Genomic DNA, 15,545 nt, shown 5'->3' on the forward strand with positions numbered 1-15,545 from the left:
CAAGGGCATTCTCGACAAAATGGACGCGAAACTGGCCGAGCTGGCAGACGCCGAGTCCGGAGCCACCGCCCAAGGTCTACTCTTTGGCGATTCCTTTGTCAAGGAAATGGCAAAATTCGTAGGCACATTTACTGCGCTAGACAAGGCTCAATCCTCCATTAAAAGAGTCTTCTCTTCAAAGATTTTTGCCAGGGCCGATCGAGGCAGAGGTCGCTCGTCCGGCCAATATTTCTTCGACCGTAGACCTCAGCAATCCAGGGAACATCCGGCCTGGCAGGATTGCTCGGACATCGACACCTTCTTTCCATCGAGAGGCCGAGGAAGAGGTCGCGGTTGGAGGAGAGCCGCCCGGTACCCCGCCCAGCAACAGCCCTCAGGTCAGTCTACTTATCACAAAGCCTGCGCCATTAGTGCCTATAGGAGGGAGGCTAGCTCTTTTTGCGCATGCATGGGATTCCTTATTAGGGGACGCTTGGGTCAGAGACACTGTGCGCGGCATGTGCCTAGAATTCTTTACACAACCTTTTCAGGTAGGCCGTCCCATTCCAATCACTGTCCAAGCAGGACGAGCTAGAGCTGGACAAGGAAATTCACAGTTTAGCACTAAAGCAAGCAATTCGTCCTGCACAAGTTTAGGCGGTTTCTTCAGCCGCATATTCCTAGTGCGCAGAAAACAGTACGCCCAGTAATAAATCTCAGGGCACTCAACAAGTTTATCATTTACCGTCACTTCAAGATGGAGGGCATTCACATGCTCAGGGACCTTTTGAGACCCAACGACTGGCTCATGCGGCTGGACCAGAAAGATGCGTACCTCGCGGTGCCCATATATCAGGACCACGTAAGCTATCTAAGATTCTCCTGGGGACACCGAGACTGGGAGTTCACAAGCCTTCCATTCGGTCTTTCCTCAGCTCCGTGGGCTTTCTCCAAACTTCTGAGGCCAGTTATAGCACATTTGAGAGAACAAGGCGTCAGACTGATATTTTTAGACAATATTATCTTCATGGCGCAATCACAAGCTCTGGTAGAGCATCAGACCAAGCTTGCCATAGATCTCCTGCACAGTCTCGGATTCCTAATAAATTGGGAGAAATCTTGCCTTCAGGCTTCCAAAACCCTAGAGTTTTTGGGGATTCGTCATAGACACCCAAACAGCTCAACTCCGCCTTCCAGCGCCCAAAATCCACTCTACCAAACGGGAGATCCGCAGATTCCTTCAGAGGGAGGATATATCCCTTCGCGACTTAGCAAGGGTGCCTTCTTTCCTCGTCTATCCAGGCCATTTTTCCAGGACCGCTACACTATCGAGAGTTGCAACGGCTCAAGGGACAGCATCTAAGACGCAGTCTTTCTTACTCTCAACAGCTGACTCTATCAACGGAGGCAAGAACAGAGCTCAACTGGTGGCTTGTACACATGGATGCCTGGAACGGCCGGGCGATCTTCGGATCTGCTCCAGACATAGTGATAGAATCAGATGCCATTCGTTCCGGCTGAGGAGCGAGATGCGGTTCAGTGGCCACCGGAGGGACATGGTCACCCCCAGGAACTCGGTATGCATATAAACTGCATCGAGCTTCTAGCGGGTTCCTTCGCGGTACGCTCCTTTACCAAAGACAGAGTGAGCTGTTGTATCTTACTGAAAATGGACAACATTTCGGCAGTGAGATGCATCAACCATCTGGGAGGCACCAAATCTTGGCTTCTGGCATAGCTAGCCAAGGACTTTTGGCACTACTGCCTATAGCACCGTATTTCTGTCACAGCAGAATACCTACCAGGCCTGACGAACGTAGTGGCGGATTGGTACTCCCGGAACAGTCGATTACAGCGACTGGAGGCTCCACAGGGAAGTCTTTCTTCGGCTTCAGCAGATTTGGGGTCCATTGTCCAAAGATCTTTGTCTCACGCCTGAACCCTCAACTACCGATATTTTTCAGCTGGAATCCAGATCCTGCAGCAGCCGCTACGGACGCCTTTCTCCAACATTGGAGCGAAGGAGTACATTACGCCTTTCCTCCCTTCAACATAACACGGATCCTGGCGAAGGCCCGTCGGGAACAAACAGAGCTGGTTTTTATAGCCCCGGTCTGGACCTCTCAGATCTGGTATCCAGTTCTTCTGGAACTTTCTATGGATTTTCCAATCCTTCTACCCCAATTTCAGATCTCCTGCAGAATCCTGCATGGCAGCGTCACCCTCTTCTCCTCCAAGGGTCTCTGATCCTAGCAGCTTGGAGGATTGAAGGTCTAGGTGGAAAGTTCCAGGCATGTCCCACTTGACAGTCCGCCTCATCGAGGAGAGTTGGGCTCCAGCCACTCTCAAAAGATACTCTAACTCATGGAACGCCTGGAGAAGCTGGTGTCAGGACAAAGGCTTACATCCAGTTTCGGCACCTGTAGAAGAAATTCTCAATTTCTTAGCATCCTTGGTGGAAAAGGGTCTGGCATACAGAACGGTCAACGAATATCGTTATGCTATTTCAGCAGGCCACGACCCCATAAAAGGAGTTCCAGCCGGTGAACACCATTTGGTCTGCAGGCTGCTTACAGGTATCAGGCTTACTGCTCCGCCTCCATCTCGTTATGGTAAACTTTGGGACTTTGACAAAGTCTTGAACCTTTTTCTATCCTGGCCAGATAATCAAGAGTTATCTTGCACGGCCATATCTGGCAAGCTCACTACACTTCCTTGCCTAGTCTCTTTTAGGAGAGTTTCTGACGTCAGAACCCTCGATCTGGCGGGCAGGACCTTCTCTCCCGATGGCATAGTATTTCACATACATAGGAGGACGAAGTGTAAATCCAGAATGATTTCCTTCCCTGCCTTTAGGGGTCAGCCCAAGCTCTGCTTGGTCAGATGCCTCGAAGCTTACGAGGAGGTCACGGCTCCCCTCAGGACTTCCCCTGATGGGCACCTGTTAATAGCCTTACGTAAGCCTCATAGAGCAGTTTCCACTCCGACCTTAGCACGCTGGGTGTGGTGGACCTTAACTCAGGCAGGTATAGATACCTTGCACATCGGTGCTCATTCCGTGAGAGGAGCAACGGCTTCTAAAGCTTTTCAAGTCTGGATCCGACGAAGATATTATGAGAATGGCGGATTGGTCGAGCGAATAGTTTTTAAGCAATTCTACCTGAAACCGGTAGAACAGCCAGCATCTATTGTGGTAAGTAAGCTTTAAACCAGCATAATGGGAGCCTCCGGTCTTGACATAGAATAAAGATTTTCCATAATAACTTACTAGAAAGTCTTAATTCTATTAAAGACACGGAGGCGAGCATTATCCCACCCGGCGAGAAATCAGGTTACACCGAGTCTAGACAACATTATCTGCGCTGATAATTGCTATGTGTTTGTTCATGACTGTTTTCTTTGGAATAACATAACATATTTCTCTCCCACCTTCTCTTGGAACTAGGGTTGTAATATACATGATATAATTCCAATTATATACTTTTCTTTCTCCTGACAGCTCCTGCCAATAAATCCACCTAATCTAGAACTCCTTGTTTTTGCTTACTACTGCGAGTTGCCCACGGTTATGAATCTTCGTTTGCCAAGTTCGCAGCTTCGAAAGAGGAAGTGCATCATATTCAAGGCTGTTTATGGGAGGACCTGTTACTTTATTGGTGGACGTTAGTCACATGTTTCTGACATTGGACTGGATTTTTCCCTCAGGCATCTGGGAAATGTAGTTTGTTTAGTATTTTTTTTTTGGGAATGTATTTTATTGATTTTGGTGAGAAAAAAAACGTGCAATACAACGAGAAATCAAACAGTGGTTCAAACAAGGGAGGAGACGGTGCAAGGGGGACAGGGGAGGGGAAGGGCCAAACAAATCAACAACAGTCTTCATGTTGCAGCGAACTTACAGTGGACGGATGGGTTAGGGCCTGCGACCCAGAGTTTCAGGAAGCAGGAGGGGTCGCATACAAGGGCTGTCCTTCCAGTGCTGGCATCAGGGGGTAGCGCCAGTGTGATGCTACGAGATTTCAGGGGGGTTTGTGGTCGGCGCTGAAGCGTATGTCTCTGAGGAGGGCCTTCCATGATTCCAGGGTGCCGCACTCGGTTTCGCCGCTTGACATGATTCCTTCTTGCCAGGCCCTGGTTTCAGCTACTGTCCATCTCTCGAGTTCTTTGAGCCATCGTTCATGCCTGGGGCCCGACGGCGTCTTCCAGGCCATCGCAATTGTTCTCTTAGCCAGGATGCATGAGATGTCCATTAGTCTGACAGTATGCTTGGACTTGCTAGGTCTGGGGTAATTCCCCAGGAGGCACTCTCCGGGGGTCCATTCGTACCTCGTCATTCCAGCGTCCATGCAAGTCTGTTTGGCTTTGGAGCATAGTGTCATCGCCTTAGTGCAAGTCCAGAACATGTGGATCATGTCCGCTTTATCATTCCCACACCATGGGCATGCAGGGGAGGATGTCTTATTGAAGGAGGCGACCCTATGTGGGGTCATGTATGTCCTATACAGGACGTTCAGTTGAATCTGGCCGAATCTGGTATTCCTGGACACTTTTTTGGGAAATATTGGCGCCCTCTCCCATTCTTTATCCGTGATGGGGGTCTCAAGGTCCGCTTCCCATTTCGCCCTCAGATCTTCGCCTTTAGGGTTAGGTTTGTCGCATAGTCTGCTGTAGAGCCTGGAGACTGGTCTCCAGCCATCCGAGAGGTCATGCATTTCTTGAAGTAGAGGATCAGGGGAGGGTTCCTTCGGCCAGCCGGTCCATTGTTTCTTGGCAGTCTGTTTAAGGCGGTGGTACCAGAGGAACTGGCCCGGGGGTATTCCTTCGGCGGCCTTTAGAGATTCGAAGTCCCTGAATTCTCCTTCCTCGTACATGTCGCCCCATGTGTATATGCCGGCTTCTTCCCACCTCCTTGCTGTGGAGAGGTCTGCATCCGTTCGGCAGGTGTCTGCTAAAATGGGGTTATCCGGAGAGTATGGGTGTTGTACTCGCCTGATGTAGCAGGACCTGGCCCATATCTTCCTTCCCAGGTCAATCACTTGTGAGGTGACCAGGGATTGTCGTGTGGGGTGCCACAGGGTTTCCTTGGGGGATCACATTGTTCGAGGATTGCCTCAGTAGTTCCGTCTCAGCCGAAGGTTCGTCCGAGAGCCATTTCGTTATGTGACTCAGCTGGGCAGCCAGATAGTATAACTGGAGATCCGGTAGCTTTATTCCACCCTCTTTGTGTGGCAGGGAGAGAACAGATAGCGACAGTTTGTGCCTGTGGGGGCCCCAAAGGAAGTCCCTGATAATAGCCTCCAGCTTCTTGAAGAAGGGCGGTCGAACGTAATGGCAAATGTTCACGAAGAAATATAGGAATCGGGGGAGTACGATCATCTTGACTATCGCTGCCCTGCCCACCATGGCCAATGGGAGCTTGGACCAGAATTTTATAGAGCGTCGAAGACTCATGATGGCGACCTCAGTGTTGTGTTCGTGCGTGAGTAGCGGGTTATGGCTTACGTTGATCCCCAGATAACGGAACTTGACCAGTTGCCAACCTATTCCTATCACTGGGAGATTGCTTTCTGGAATGTTGCGTAGGCCCGCCATGGGGAAGGCGGAGGACTTGCTCCTGCTGAATCGGATCCCTGAGTACTTCGCGTAATTATCTAGTACCTCCAGTGCTGTCGGTGCATTAACTTCGGGAGTGCTTAGGTAAAGGAGGACGTTGTCTGCGTATAGAGATATAATGTGGTGTACAGTGCCCACCTTGATACCAGCGTCGAAAAACTGCTGCCTGAAGTATAGTGCAATCGGCTCCAGGCCCAGTATGTACAGCATGGGCGATAGCGGACACCCCTGTCTCGTTCCCCTTTGTATTTCCCAGGCTGCTGATACCATTCTTCCCGTTTTCACTCTCGCCATTGGGGAATTATAGAGGACCTCGATCCACCTGATGAAGCCCCCTCCGAAGCCAAATCTTCTCAGGACCGCCCTGATCCATTCCCAGTATATGGAGTCGAAGGCCTTGATAGCATCGAGCGACAACACCGCCAGGTCCTCGTCCCTCTCGTGTGTTTCAGCCATTACATGCTGTAGCCTCCTGAGGTTAGCAGTGGTGTTGCGCCCAGGTACAAATCCGTTCTGATCTTCATGGACGATGGATCCCACCACTCTGGCCAGCTTGCGAGCTAATATGGATGTGAGGATCTTGGCATCGTAGTTTAGCATGGCCAGAGGGCGATAGGACTCAGTCGGTGGGCGATTTGTGTGGCTTGAGCATAGGGACGATTATGGTTTCTTTCATGGTGTTGGGGAGAATCCCGTTCGTGTATGCCTCCTGGTAGACCTCGTGGAGAACTGGGGTAAGGATGGGCTCATACGTCTTGTAAAACTCAGGTGGGAGGCCGTCGCTGCCAGGGGCTTTGTTGTTAGAGAGGGACCTGATCGCCCCTTGTACGTCCTCAAGAGTGATCTCCATCTCCAGTTCCTCTCTCTGCTCGAGTGAGATGCGGGGAAGTTCTATCTCCTCAAGTGTGTCTATAATGTCTTCAGTAGGAATTTGCGTCTTGTGGGCATACAGTTCGGTGTAGAATTTGGCAAAGGCTTCATTGATCCCCAACTGGGTCGTGTGGGATGTCCCATCGGCGTCCCGTATCTCCACTGGGAGGTGTTTGGGGTGTTCCCACTTGCAGAGCCAGGCCAGTAATCTCCCTGGTTTGTCCGATTCTTTGTGGGATCGGGTGGTATGCGTGGTAAAATCGAATTTCTCCAGTCTTTCCCATGCTTGTTGGCATTCTGCACGGGCTTCCTTCAATTTATTCTCGGCCTCTGTGGAGTTGTCGTGAGCAGACTCTAGTCGGGAGATCTCAGCCTCCTGTGCTTCGAGCGTTCTCTGCAACTGCCTGCGAGTACCGCCGGCTCTCGATATAATTTCCCCTCTGGTCACCACCTTCATAGCTTCCCATAATGTGCCCCAGGAGGATACCGACCCCATGTTGATTTCCAGGTAATCTTCCAATTTTTCGGCAAGGTCTTCCCTGAACTCGGGATCTTCAAGTGCTGCAGTCGGCATCCTCCACATGGGGATCGGGGGTCTGGGGCCCCTCAATTGCCATAGCATGGTCAGTGGGGAGTGATCGGAGATCGTTCGCCCCAGGTACTCTGTAGATGCAGCACATGGGGCGAGCTCCTTGTTGATAAACAGGTAGTCAATTCTTGTATGGACTCCGTGTGGGGCTGAGTAGTGGGAGTAAATCCTGTCGGCCGGATGGTGTTCCCTCCAGATGTCGACTAGATTGAGCTGCTCCAGAGTTTCCCTCAGGGCACGGGATGCAAGGTTGCTCGGGTGTGGGGGGGGGGGCAGCGATCTGTCCGCGCTTGCGTCAGCAACACAATTGAAGTCCCCTCCCCATATGAAAGTGCGGTCCCGGTGCCGAATCAGTTTTGTAATCATTGTGGCGAAGTACGCCGGTGTTCCGTGATGTGGGAAGTAGGAGTTGACCAAGCAGACTGGGGTCTGTTCCATTGTGCCCCAAATCACTATGTATCTCCCTTCCTTATCTTGTTCACTCCCCTCCATCTGGAAGGGCACATCCGGGCTTATCCATATTAGCACCCCTCTAGCGTATTTGGAGTAGGGGGACCCTCTCACAGTCCCAGCCCATCGGTCTGCAATCTTGGACATGGCCTCCGTCGTGAGGTGAGTCTCTTGAAGGAGTGCAATCGAGACTTTCTTCCTTCTGAGATAGGATTGTATACGATTGCGTCTGAGGTATGAGCCCATACCCCTCACATTCCATGTCATCACAGTGAACTGTGCCGCCATCGGGTCTGAGTTTCGGATTTGATGCGGGACTCGGTCTCCGGAGTCCGGCTCTGCTTTAGTCCTCCGTAGGTGGGCTGCGGGGGGAATATCACTGAATTCCGGTCGTCGGGGTCGCGTCCTGGACCCATCTCGGTCTTTGTTGGCGAAAGAAGCATGAAGACTGTATAACTAATAAAACTAATAACAAAACTCAAACTGGTGCGCCCAGCGACTACAACATTGTTGCGGTGCTCAGGCGCTCTCGAGCCGTCGGAGCCCATCCGGGAGTCGGGCGCGAGCTGGGTCAGGCAGGTGCCCAGACCGGGTGAATTCTACGCTGGGGGTGGGGCGAGGGTCTGGCGGCGGAGCCGAGCGAGGCCGTTTCCAAGTGAAAAACTGAAGTTGGATTACCTTCTGTGTTCCAGCGTCATGTACGATAGTTCTTACTGTTACTCGGGGGTCGCTTGTGGGATCGGGGGGGTTAGGCCTCATTCCGTGAGTTGTCCTTGCCATCCGCCAGGTTATTATCCTCTAGCCACATGTTGGCTGCCTCTGGATTATCGAGGAATACCACTCTCTCTTTGTAGACGACCCTGAGGCGTGACGGATATAACAATCTATAATTTAGGTTCAGTTGTCGGAGCCTAGCTTTTATCGGGACAAATGAATTCCGCTCTCTCTGAACCTTCTGCGTGTAGTCCGGATAGATGGAGATTTTGGAGTCCCCTCTTTCGATGGGGCCCCCCCCTCCCTGGATCGCCGTAAGATAGTTTCTCTGTCCTGAAAGTTCAGTATCTTAGCGATTATAGGTCTGGGGTGCGATCCAGGGGGAGGGCGCCTCTGGAGGGATCTGTGGGCCCTCTCGACCGAGAATCCCTGGGTCAGTTTGCCGGCCCCTATTTCTTGCAGCAGAAGGGTTTCGACGAAGGATGTGGTATTTGCCCCCTCGTTCCCCTCTGGGACGCCCAGGATCCTGATGTTGCTCCGTCTGGCCCGACCTTCGGCCTCCTCCGCCCTTTCCTCCAGGAAGGCAACTATCCTCTTCAGGAGGGCAACTTCTGACTTCATGGCTGTAGTGGCCGTGGATGTTTCCTCCGTCGACTGTTCGACGGTCGTGACCCTCTCCGCTAAGTTGTGAGCGTCTTGGCGGATCAGTTGGATATCAATTTTGAATTCGTCGATCTTAGAGTCTATATTAGTTTGTTAAGTATTATAAACTATTTCCTGTCATTTTACTTTTAAACTTATATTCATATTTTCTGTTATGTGAAAATGTCTTGCTGCTGAGCACTTTCTTTAAATATATAAATAAAGAAAGAGAAGCATAATGCTCGCCTCCGTGTCTTTAATAGAATTAAGACTTTCTAGTAAATTATTATGGAAAATCTTTATTTTGCTGTATAAAATAATGAAAGATATCCTTGCAGAGTTTTCAGTAATGTTAAGCATGGAATACATTGGTAATAGACTTACTACATGTGTTGGTACAAACCATACATATAAAGACCCACAATGCATACAAATTAGGCACATACCGCCAACTACAGTATAGAAGATAGAAATGACCTCAATACAAAATGTCAATAACATTATAGTTCATCAAGTTCTCAAATGAATTGTGTGCACAGCCTGATTATTGGCCCATATCTGTGCACCATGAGCCGATACCAAACAATAAGGAAAGTACTTCTACCATACACAAGAAGGTTAACGTCTTCCACATATATAGCCATATATAGCAACTTTTCCATTTAAACATTCTTAGTCAGTGAAGAAAACCGGTTGGCTTTCATGTCGGTGAACAAAACCAAGTGGCCCAGATTTCTGAGGTCATCTTTGATGTCCCCTGTGTTAGTCTTAGCAGTGTACGGTGGAGGCCCAAGTTATGGTTGCTTACCTTACCAGGACTGGCAGATTTTTTTTTTTTTGATTTTACTTTTAACCAATTATGGTTTCCAATCTCCTGGGTTCCATGAGGTCGAGCAGGAGCTCCCTCGACGACCACCAGCTGCAGGAGCAGCCCCATGCTGCCTCGAGCCCTGCCTGATGTTAGGTTAGCCAGGAGGCTACACCTTTTTGCTTTTAGGCATCTGTCTCATCCCAAAAATCGCCTGAAATGTATTTTTAATTTAAGGCCCCCCTTCTGTGCAGCTTTGCCAAGCACAGCAGACCTGCTTCATGGGCACTGAAAACGAAGCCCACACCTTCTAGAATTGTTAATGCAAAAACACAAGGTTTTTGCAATTTAAAGATGGCCGCCGCCGCTTCCTTCTACCCATTCTGCTTCTCTGCCAAGCCTCAGAAGCTTGCTGCCCTGTGATTGGTCGCCTGCTGCCTCTTATCGAATCGGGGTGCACCGGCAGGCGAAGCCGGCCCCCGACTAAGGCAACAGACAAAGGCTCCTCCTGACTGAGCCTGACCGAGCACTGGCTGCGCTCGCTGTGCTACGGTGCTCGCGTTAACCAGGTGAGATGCTCGCCAACTCATACGCCCACCTGTTAACCTCCCGCCTCCTTACAGCAAGTCAACACATTGTGTGCGCCGCTTGTGACCTGCTGCCCACCCCTCCCAGCTACAGCACAGCCCCGCTCCCTTAAGTGACTTTCTCCACTGCCAAATAGCACGCAAGCCAAGTACATGGCTGCGGGCGCGTCTCCCCGATTAAAAAAAAAAAAAAACTCCTCCCTCATCAACCCCATGCATGCATGCAAAACGAAACTGTATCCCGTGCTCCACCAACGCCCGGTATTTCAAAGGTACCCTATGCTATCGTGCACGGATCTAAATGACATTTCACACTTTGGTCATGCTAACTTGCCCATCATATGCTGCGCATTGTATGTATAACTCTGCATGCCTTGCCTCCTCGTCGATGTTTAAGTGTTTTACCTGGTCCATCGTGTCATCTTACTCTAAAAATTGAATCTAGGCGTTGTCAGCTTACTTTGTATTCCAAATCTAGGCATTGTACGCTTACTTTGTATTCCAAATCTAGGCATTGTCCGCTTACTTTGTATTCCAAATCTAGGCATTGTGTCAGCTTACTTTGTATTCCAAATCTAGGCATTGTGTCAGCTTACTTTGTATTCCAAATCTAGGCATTGTGTCCGCTTACTTTGTATTCCACATCTAGGCATTGTGTCAGCTTACTTTGTATTCCAAATCTAGGCATTGTGTCAGCTTACTTTGTATTCCACATCTAGGCATCGTGTCAGCTCTCTTTTTAAAAAGCCTTCTGTGCACATCCCAGCCACATATGCAACCTCTGCTGATTGCCAACCACCAACCAGGCCACCCACCACCAACAAAAGTTCCTACCAGGCATCTTCACAATGCTGCTGAGAACTATTCTCCACCTCATTAATTCCTCTTGTCCGCCTAGTTCCACCCTGAGCTTGGCCACCGTAGGCACCATTACACCACCTTCCGTAGAGCCCCACCCCACAACCATGCCGTTCCAATTCTCCCTACCATGCAGCCTCTCAGAAAGAAATACCAGATTACGGTCCAGATTACCTAAACTGTATGAGCCTCGAGCCAGGGACTCTATCCAGTCCAAACTGAATAACCATTCCATTACCATTCGCACCTGCACCAACCTCACATTGGAAAGACCTAGGACCAGCCCACCTAATACTACACCCAAACACAAAACCTAGAACACAGCCACCATCCCCACCCAAACCACTGCCACACTCCTAAAAGGCGCCCTCATCAACGCACGTTCAATAATAGCCCATGCTACATATACAGCGGACCTCATTCTAGCAGAAGATCTAGATTTCTTAGCCGTAACCGAGCCCTGGCTCCACGCAGCCGCAGGGCCAGCCCTCTCACTAGCCATCCCCGACGACTACATCATCATCCTCCGAGCGGATAGAACAGAATCTAGAGGCGGTGGCCTGGCCGTAATTGTCAAAACACACCAACATTAGACTTGACTCCTCTACCCACCTTCCATCTTGTGAAACTCTCACTGCTAAGCTGCCTACTACTAACTCCCAAACGATATCCATTCACTTACTCTACAGACCTCCCAGACCCTTAGGATCCTTCGAGGAAGACCTTAGCACCATCCTCACCAATAACCTGAAAAACACCTCCCAGAGCCTCCTCCTAGGGGACTTTAACCTAGGCTTTAAAGACCCCAAAGATCACCAGGCTACCCTCATCAATAATACTCTTTCTGAATTGGGCTTTACCCAAAAAGTATATGGCCCCACCCACAACAAAGGGAGAACCCTCGACTGGGTAGCAGACTTCAACTGCGCAGCCTCCATCACCGATAACTCCCTTCAATCATGGTCTGACCACCATCTCCTCTCCTTTACCCTCGAAGACTCGAGCCCCATCACCAACAATGTGCTAGCCTCCGCCATCCCCACGAGAAGTAAAAAAAATATCACGGTGGAAAAACTGATATCTCTCATCCTCCCTCCTCTTAACCAACTCTCTGCTTCCTCCAACCCTCACTCCATTGCACCATTAAAACTAAGAAAATGTAAACCGAAAAAGCATCTCAACCACTGGTTCTCCAAGAAAAACGCAATATGGAACAAGCTTGGAGACATTCTCCCACAGACCACAAAAAAATATTGCTCAATAAAATAACGTCCAACTACAAAAAAGAAATCATAGCCGCAAGAGTCATATAACCCGAGAATCGCCCAATCCAACTCCAGCACCAAAGAGTTGTTTACGATCATTAAAGAACTAGAAACACCTGTGCTAACCCCAGACACCTGTGTGAAGGACAATGGTGCACCAGTGTCCAAAATGCCCTCAACAACTTTGTCACAAGCCTTCAAACTAAAATCAAAAATAAGGACTCCTTAGCCAAACCAACCAATCCCACTAACAGGACCCCGTCCCCATCGCCCCAACACCCTCTGCCCAAACCCTCCCGCTTTAGCTTCTCCAAAGTCTCCACTCTCGAAGTGGAAAAAATCATTCTCAGCCTAAAACCATCTAACTGTCAGGGCGACCTTTGCCCCCCACAAATTATTAAAGATGCGGCAAGAGACCTCTCGCCATTCATCACAAGACTCCTCAACGCTTCCTTCTCCTCGGGCACCATCCCCAGCAACCTCAGAGTCCTGGGTCCTCCCCCCCTTCTCAAAAAGCCTTCTCTGGACCCCTCCATTCCCACCAACTACAGACCTATTACCACCGTCCCCTTCCTGCTCAAGATATTAGACAAGACAGCCTACCAACAAATCCAAAAATACCTTGAACTAAACCATCTCCTTGGTATCCGACAATCAGGCTTCAGACCCCAACACGGGACAGAAACAGCCCTTATCGACCTGAAGGCTCCAATTGACACTCTTGGAGACAACGGGAAAGCGGCTTTACTGCTTCTCCTTGACCTCTCCGCGGCATTTGATCTAGTTGATCACAAAATCTTATGTAATCACCTGGATTCAGCTGCCCACTTTTCCCAAGAAGCCATCGGCTGGATCGAGTCATTCCTCAGCAACAGATCCATGTGCGTCTTCTCCACCACAGCTGCAGCCGACCCCATCCCCATCACATGCGGAGTCCCCCAGGGCTCATGCGTCTCCCCTACACTGTACAACGTGTTCACGAAGCCCCTGTTTGATGATCTAGATGGTCTGGGTATCAATTACACTAATTATGCCGATGATACCCAGATCCTCATCCCTCTGACAGGAGATTACAACCATGATTTGGCCTTGGTGAACTGGGTGTACCTCATCATCCAGGCATGGATGGCATCTCAGTCTATGCCTGAATGATGACAAGACTGAACTCATTATACTTGGTTCCACCGCAAACCTAACCAAATTGGACCACAACTACACCAGCGTCATTATAGACGGGAACACGATCAAAGTAGCTAAGGAAGTGAAAACCTTAGGAAAATACATGGACTCCTCCCTCTCCTTCCATAAACAGGTTGGCTCTATGGCATCCTCCACAGCCTACACATGTAAGCTTGTAAGAGCAGCCAAAACCTTCTTATCCACCCAGAGCTGCATTGCTCTAGCCAGAGCCCTTGTATTATCAAAACTGGACTATTGCAATGCCCACTACGTAGGAGCTAGCAAACAAGTTACTAACAAAATACAGATGCTACAAAACAATGCTCTCAGAGCAGTGCTCGGCATCCCCAAGAAAGAACACATTTCCAACATTAGGAGAGCCCATAACTGGCTCAACACAACAGATACAATCCTGCTCAAAGTAGCCTCACTAACGCACAAATGCCTCAACAACACTGCCCCCCGCTACTTAGTCGATAGAATAAGTAAACACACCTCCAACAGACCTACTAGAACCTCCAACGCTAATCTCACAGTTCCCAGATTCAAACGCACCAAAATGGGTGGCAACAGCTTCCAGGTGAAAGCAGCACAAGACTGGAACTCCCTACCACCTTCTCTAAGAACACCCCAAAACCTACACACACTTTAGACGTAACTACATACACTGGATAAAGAACAATGACCGCTAATTCCATTCATCCCACCTCACTGCTACCTACCTGTAAATATGTATATTTGTAAATCTGTAAACTTTTGCCTTTTTCATGACTGCTTCAATCATCTATTATCCAGTGTATTTACTGCATTGTATCCATAAAACCATTGTTATTACTGTACTGCATTGTAACATGTAACCAAGCTGTGAATAACCTTGTTGCTCCTGCGCCCTCATACCCTCTGGTCTGGTGCACAATACAAATGAATAAACTAAACATAACATCCCTTTTAACAAAGTTTTTCCACTGAGTGAGTTACATTTTTATTATTGCAACTTAAACATAACGTCCCTTTTAACAAAGCTATTTCACTGAAAATGTATATATTTTTAGCTATAAATAAACTGCTACGTCTATGACTTTTAAAGCATAGGTGGTTCTGACTAAGGAAACATTATGGGCCTAATTCACAGAAGTGTTGTATAATGGTAAAACCCCATTGGGAAACGTTCTGTAAATCGGGGTTTATGTTTTCATATTATGTGCTTGTTAGATTTGTGGAAATCTATGTACTAGATCCCCAGTGCTAGCTCCTGGTCACTGCTTGATGCTGGATACCCAGGAGCTGCTTTTAATTCCTCCTTATGCAATCTGAATTTCAATCCCCTGCATTCTTGAAGCCCTGTTTTCACTTTCACCTTAATCGGAAAGATGTTTTGCTGTTTATTTTTTTATTTTTTTTCGACCAAGACTTATCTTTTCAGCTGTGGAATTTTTGCATTAGCTGGACTGTAGCTACAGCTGTTTAAAATTCATCAGGAATGGATGAAAATCTTTAATGGATAATTTGTCACAAAGAAATTTATTGCCTGTAAAGCATTCAAAGCTATTGTTGCACATTGGATGGTTTCCTACAGCTCTTGCTGTACGTTGATGGTATTCAGGATCTGGAGTGCGTTTTGGCGCCTTTCAACAGGACCAAGGCCACATCACTATCCCTCCTGAGGCATGTGATACTGAGGCATGTGATAATCCTATCGACTTGGTCTAAGATTAACATATTTTGCGAATGATAATCATTCGATACTTCCTATAGATGCAATTCCTTTGTCTAGGAATTTCTTAGTAATTAGTTTGCAGGATTCTCTGTGCATATGCAGTTTCTACCTCTCAATTTGTAAAAATGTTCATTTATTTTGGGAACGAGTGTAGCAGAAGCAACTAAGTAATGCAATGATAAATTCATAGTAATTCTGGAACGTTCAGCCCTTATGTCGCACCTTGAAATGATCATACAAACCTTCCTCATTGGTCTAAGCTTGCCGTGTGGAA

General features: G+C 48.6%; 1 protein-coding gene across 4 annotated transcripts in view; it reads left to right on the forward strand.

The window, feature by feature from the left end:
• The window catches only part of SGO2 (shugoshin 2), a 437,789-nt gene that overhangs the window by 251,995 nt on the left and 170,249 nt on the right, over positions 1 to 15,545 (forward strand). The gene's annotated exons all lie outside the window — the stretch shown is intronic.

Source organism: Ambystoma mexicanum, chromosome 9 (genome assembly GCF_040938575.1).
Source record: "Ambystoma mexicanum isolate Mex_15411 chromosome 9, UKY_AmexF1_1, whole genome shotgun sequence".
Taxonomy (NCBI): Eukaryota; Metazoa; Chordata; class Amphibia; order Caudata; family Ambystomatidae; genus Ambystoma; species Ambystoma mexicanum.